We start from the raw sequence: 6,000 nt of genomic DNA, 5'->3' as shown, positions 1-6,000 counted from the left end.
AGTATAAATCCTGTGTCCTTTAGCGCACCATCCGAGCCTAACGTGCATTACTATAAATTTACTTGCCGGTGCTTGTACGAAACACCGATACTACTCTTTCCAAATTACAAGTCGTTCTAGCTTTTTTAGTATATTATTTTTACTGTATAGTAGATATAAGCTATATCTAGAAACATAATAAAGCTATATGTGTGGAAAACTCAGAACGAATTATATATAATTTGGAGTGGAGAGAGTAAGACGGAGGTTCATTCCACTGACACGTTGCTAGTACCATCCTTTATTGCCTGTGACAAAATAGCCGTTCAGGTCCCATTTGGCTGGCAGAATTTTGGGTGAAACTGACTGAAAAACACTGTTATGACTGAATTGTTGTGAGAGAAAAAAAACTGTTCCGGCTAAAAAAAAAAAGAAGCCGAACAAGCCGAATATAGGATAAGCCGAACGGGGCCTCAATTATACACCCAGTGAGTGTGTGTTGTTTGTGACATATATGGTTAGATTAGTTTTTCTTGGATCATGAGAGTGGGAGGCCTCGAGAGGTTTCGTATATGAGGCAATTATTGTTGGTTTGTTGCCACAGTGTTTTCCTAATTACATGAACCACAATTGAGACATTTACATTAGCTCTCCCAATTTTGATCCATTATCATACTTTACACTATAAGTGTCATTGCGTAAACTGATTATAGATTTAAGCATGTCCTGTATTTCGCCTAACGAGAAAAAATTTCCAAAATCATCTAGTGTCAGTATTGTTTGTAGGAGCTACATATATTATTAAGATATTTTTATCATTTTCAGCTATTTATAATTTAGAGCTTTGTTAGGCCATATATATGTGGTTCTCTTTTGTGAATGTATATTTGGAATAATTGGTGGTTGGGGGTCACAGTGGACGTAGTTTTCAGATCTTTTAGGACATGGTATGCTCTGATCACACGCAGTGGTGATTTTTGGTGGAAAGGCATCTTTTGTGCTTTGATTTTTCTTGGAATGAACTTCATGTTCCATCCTTTCGATTTGAACTTAATAAACTTTATGTGGTGTCAGCTTACAGGTTACAAATATGGTTCTTAAGAAATAACCAAAATAATGTAAGTAAGAAAAAGGAAGAGGTTATGTATGCAAAGACATGAAGCCTGTTTACTAGATGTAGGAGCACATGATGATGTCATAGGGATCAGGAGTGGTTCACATGCTATGACAAGATTTAGTGGGCCTTAATGTATAGTTAAACTGTAGTACCAGTTACCATTTTTAAATGAGAAGAGTGTACTAGCCAGTAGACTAATAGGCGGTAGCTAGTGGTGACAGCGGCTTCCACTTAGCCCTTTGGGTTTGTTTTGTGCTTGCAAGGAAGATAAATTGCCTCGCTCTAGAAGTGTGTTACGTTACATAGGACACCATGGAGTGCACTCGCTGGACCATGCATGCAATACAATCAGCCTGTTCGCTTGTTCGTAAACGATCGTAAATTTTTAGTTGGGAACAGTGTTTTTCTCTCACACTAAACCAGCCAGCAGTAAATAATCCACGATACGATACGGCCTCCCGAACAGGCTGAATATATGTGAGCTCTAACAAAGTTGCAAGGAATATATAAAAGTACAGAAATCAACCTAAATATGAAGTATAATCAAAAGACACTATACGAAAGAACTCTTTTTCATAGCACAATATATACACAAAGCGTTCACATATGTATATGTATATTCAACCCACGAAGGCATGCATGTCCTACTTCTATGAATGCTTATCTTTAATGACTTAAACCGCGTCACGGTAACGAAAAAGTATTTTGCCACGTCATCACACGATGTCATCTGACAAATCTAAACCGTTTGGATAACAATCTATCGGCATGAGTGATGCTAATAGCAGTCGGTGTATTTTGGACTTCTCATAATACATAAAACTCTAGAGAGTCACCGGTAGAGTAAGTGAGTAAGTAAATAAAAAATACTTACTCCGTGACCGACGCTGCAGCTACTTAAAAAATGTTAAGTGGACTCTAGAAAAAAAATATAGAGAAGTATGTAGATAAATATAACATGCTCCCGTAGGCTATTACTGCTACTCATCCTTTCTCAGCAAACTTGACGTGGACTGTTGTAAGAAAAATTAAAGAAAGAAAAGAAAATAAAAAAAAAAACAGGAAACAACCGGGAAACAAAAGCCCAACTGCTACTGGGCTTTTAGTTGACCTACAATTGTCGTTTCATTAAATTAAAATATGGTCTAACTACAAAACCTAGAAACAATGTGCGGGCACATTTCAAGCACGGCAACGCCGCACACTGTTCTAGTGAGATGATAAGTCGGTAGATCTTAGAATTGACGAAGCCTATAAGAACACCTACAACGAGGTTACTGCCAGCAGTCTCTACAAGAGTCTAGCTAGGAGAGACAAAGGAGGCGAGAGAAGACACTGTCACTAGTTGTGGCGAGACTCATTCCACATGAGGACCCCACCCTTATCTCTTTGCTCCCATTTCCATTCACGTCCTCTCCCATCATCTGCATGCTTTCCTCAACCACTCGATGCTTTTGCGGAGACCTAAGAGGCAGGCGACCCATCGTCGATATAAATCGACAGTGACCTATCGCGCATCTTCGGCAAGGAGGTTGTCGGCTTGAACGGGTGGAGCGGCTTGGCCAATGAGGCAGGTGGCCTGGATAGGGAGCGGATAAATTCAACAATCTTGTTGAAGGAATAGTATACTATGTGGACAAAATTATAGGGAGCAAGCTCTATATATAGACCATTTTTTACTGCTATAAGCACATCAATACAATGAGCATGTCGCTAACATTGAAAGAATAATTAGCCATAAATGTAAACCCCTATGCTAACAAAGTTATAGACTCAAATTTGGGTAGAAAGATATTACCACCAAGAACCGAACCAACTAATTCAAAAACAGCGACGGCCGTGGATCCATGCGGATGGTTTTTTTTCCCCTCAATGTCACAATGTTGCTTATGTGCGTTGATGTGATCGAGCTCCTTGCCTCAACGTAATGGACTCAAATTAAGTGAACTTCTAGTCTTCTGCTTGTTTGCATCTCCAGGTCCTTGCCTCTGGGTTGTCCTCTGAGCTAAGCTTGTGAGTTAGACAACTGCATGCTTTAATAGCGAGATCAGGATGTTAATTCTTTTTTTTTTTTTGAAGCTGTTGTGTGGGAGAGGGGTGGGATGAGGTACTTCAATATGGTCCGGCGTATCCATGTGCTTGGCGTCCATAAAATGACCCTCTTGATCTCAGCACATTTATGCAAACTGATGTGAACCAAATGAAAACACATGAGGTGGCCGGCATGCAGAGCTCTTGTCCTTTTTGGTTGTTTGAGAAACCGTGAGTTCGGCTCCTTATAAGTAAAGCAACTGAGACATGTTTATACTTATTTTCCCCTTGTATATGTAGAGCTGATTGAGTGTATTAGTGAATGTGAGGTTGATGTATTGTATCATGGATCATCTAGGAATGCAAACACTTGGTTCATAGGAAAAATAATTCTTATTGTTGCCTAGTAAGATATAAACTTCAAGTAGTAACAAGAAGACGCCAAAAAGAAATTGGATGTTCTTTTCTAAAAGAACAACCTCCTGTCCCCTTTAGATTTTCTTATATACCAGCCAGTTATCGCTAAGGGCACCTATCAATTTCAACTCCCACAAAAGCATATATATATATATATATATATATATATATATATAGACACACACACAAACAGGGTTGATTCTTCACGACAGTTGTTGGTATTTAGTGTTTTCTTATGGTACCATCAGCAAGTAACGGCATGTTCGCTTGCTCGTAAACGATCGTAAATTTCTAGCCAGGAACAGTATTTTTTTCTTACACCAAACCAGCCAGCAGTAAATAATCCACGATACGATACGGCCTCCCGAACAGGCTGTAAAATGTTAGGTCATGCACGAGGTCCAATGGGGTAGAATAGAAGAAACCAAGTTAGGGCCTGTTTGGTTGGCAAAATTTTTGGCGAAATGTTATTGTAGTATTTTCGTTGTTATTTAGTAATTAGTGTCCAATCATACTCTAATTAGGCTTAAAAGATTCGTCTCGTGGATTTCGTCTGAACTGTGTAATTAGTTTTATTTTTTATTTATATTTAATGCTTTATGTATGCGTCCAAAGATTCGATGTGACGAGGAATCTTTGAAATTTTTGGCAAAATGAAGTGAACTAAACTGGCTCTTATTCTGCTGGTTTGAGCGGTCGAGCCATACGTCTAGTCTGTAAGAGTACTCGAGGCTTAGATAGGGATTTGTTACAAGAGGTTGTGTGAGTAACTGTGTGTGGTGATTGCTTCTCATGCCCCTTGGTAGGGCTCCACAAGCCCCTTTATATAGTCAAGGGGATGGGGGCTCCACATGCCCCTTGGTTCGGACTTGTCCGAGTAGTTGCCTCATGTGTCACTAGTCCTACTATTCTTCTGGGCGTCGTTCTCCTCGATGGACGCCATTGTTGGGGGCAATTCCCCTCCATCAGTCGTATGGCAATTAACCTCAAATGCTCGGTCATATTCGAAGGGATGGTGATAACGTCTTCCGTCACAAGAGATAGATGGGTGTGGCACCGTCCCTGTACCAGTTAGGTGAGATGGTGTTAGCGTTCGTATATGCACGCTGCACAGTTCAGTTCCGTGCCTGACAAGGAGGGTGTTGTAGCCTGTTTTGGATATTCAGCATGTTCGTTTGCTCGTATACGATCGTGGATTATAAGTTGGAACAGTATTTTTCTCTCACACCAAACCAGTCAGTAGTAAATAATCAACTATCATTTACGACGAAACGAACCGGCTAATTGTCCACCTTCATCTCTCGGCTTTAACTTGGACGTACTCATAGCTTCTTCTGGACGCCACAAAATTTTCCACTCTGAGTCTTAGGCCAAGCTAGGTTTCCACCCCTATTCCCATGGTTTTATGAGAGGGGACCTTGTTACCTCCGTCTAACAGTTTAGTCGGAGGCGTCAGGGACACCCTCCCTAACATTCGGCGCATAGATGAGGATACCCAATGGAGCTTGTCAAAAACTGTGTTATATCAAAACTAGACTTTTTTCCATCCATATGTAAATATCTATGTAGTTGTACTTCCTTTGAAGCCAAAGATCAATTTTTGAAGGTCTTTATTATAAAAATAAATAAAAGAACGCAATAAAGTAACAAACACAACTCACTTTCTAACTAGTCTCTGTTGGGTGTTCTTAGAAAATGAAGTCTTTGATAGTTTTGCTTAGAAGATATCTTTACGCTTTTAATTGGTCAAATCAAAATGTCAGGTCCACTAGTGGTGGCACGTGTGCGTGTCTGGTGTGCCCCGCCTGACCAGCAAGCCTCTTTCCTAGGCCCATTCTTTTATTCACTATCTCCTACCAGCACCAAGCTTTGTGAAGCTCGCTCTCACTGACAATGTGGATCACTGTTTACAGATGCCCCTAGTCGGTGTTGATGATGCTGTTCGTGACGGAGCAGTTAGTATCGTACGCTGGAAATGATCCGGTACACTTGGAATAGGTAAATTATAATTTTTCATAAAAAAAAAGAAAAATGCAACTTCAATATTTTTAGAAAATAACCAGAAACTCTTGAAACCAGTACATATCTGGATGTTCTATATTTGGGTTTCACCAGAACTGTGTTTTGCTTACTTATGCCACTCTAGGCGGGAATTTCATCAGTATTTAATAGTGTGGTTGACTTTGTTAGAGTAGATAATGTAATCAAATCAACATTAGTGTCGTCCGACATCATATGTGTGTAGGTGCCTTCATAATCCATTGCAAACTATTTCGAAAGGACATAGTATAAAAAAATTTAGAATGATAGGAATCAATTTTCATAGGAATCCCAATGACATAGAGAACCAAAATTCCACGATGACATAGGAATACCATCATGTAGGGTTGGGTGTCGCCGTCAGCCGAGAAGGAGGCGACGGCGGTCAGGGAGGAGGGGAGGAGCCTAGGTCGGGT

This window comes from Miscanthus floridulus, chromosome 13 (assembly GCF_019320115.1).
Source record: "Miscanthus floridulus cultivar M001 chromosome 13, ASM1932011v1, whole genome shotgun sequence".
Taxonomy (NCBI): domain Eukaryota; kingdom Viridiplantae; phylum Streptophyta; class Magnoliopsida; order Poales; family Poaceae; genus Miscanthus; species Miscanthus floridulus.
The sequence above is the reverse complement of the archived record's forward strand: the minus strand, read 5'-3'. Positions refer to the sequence as shown.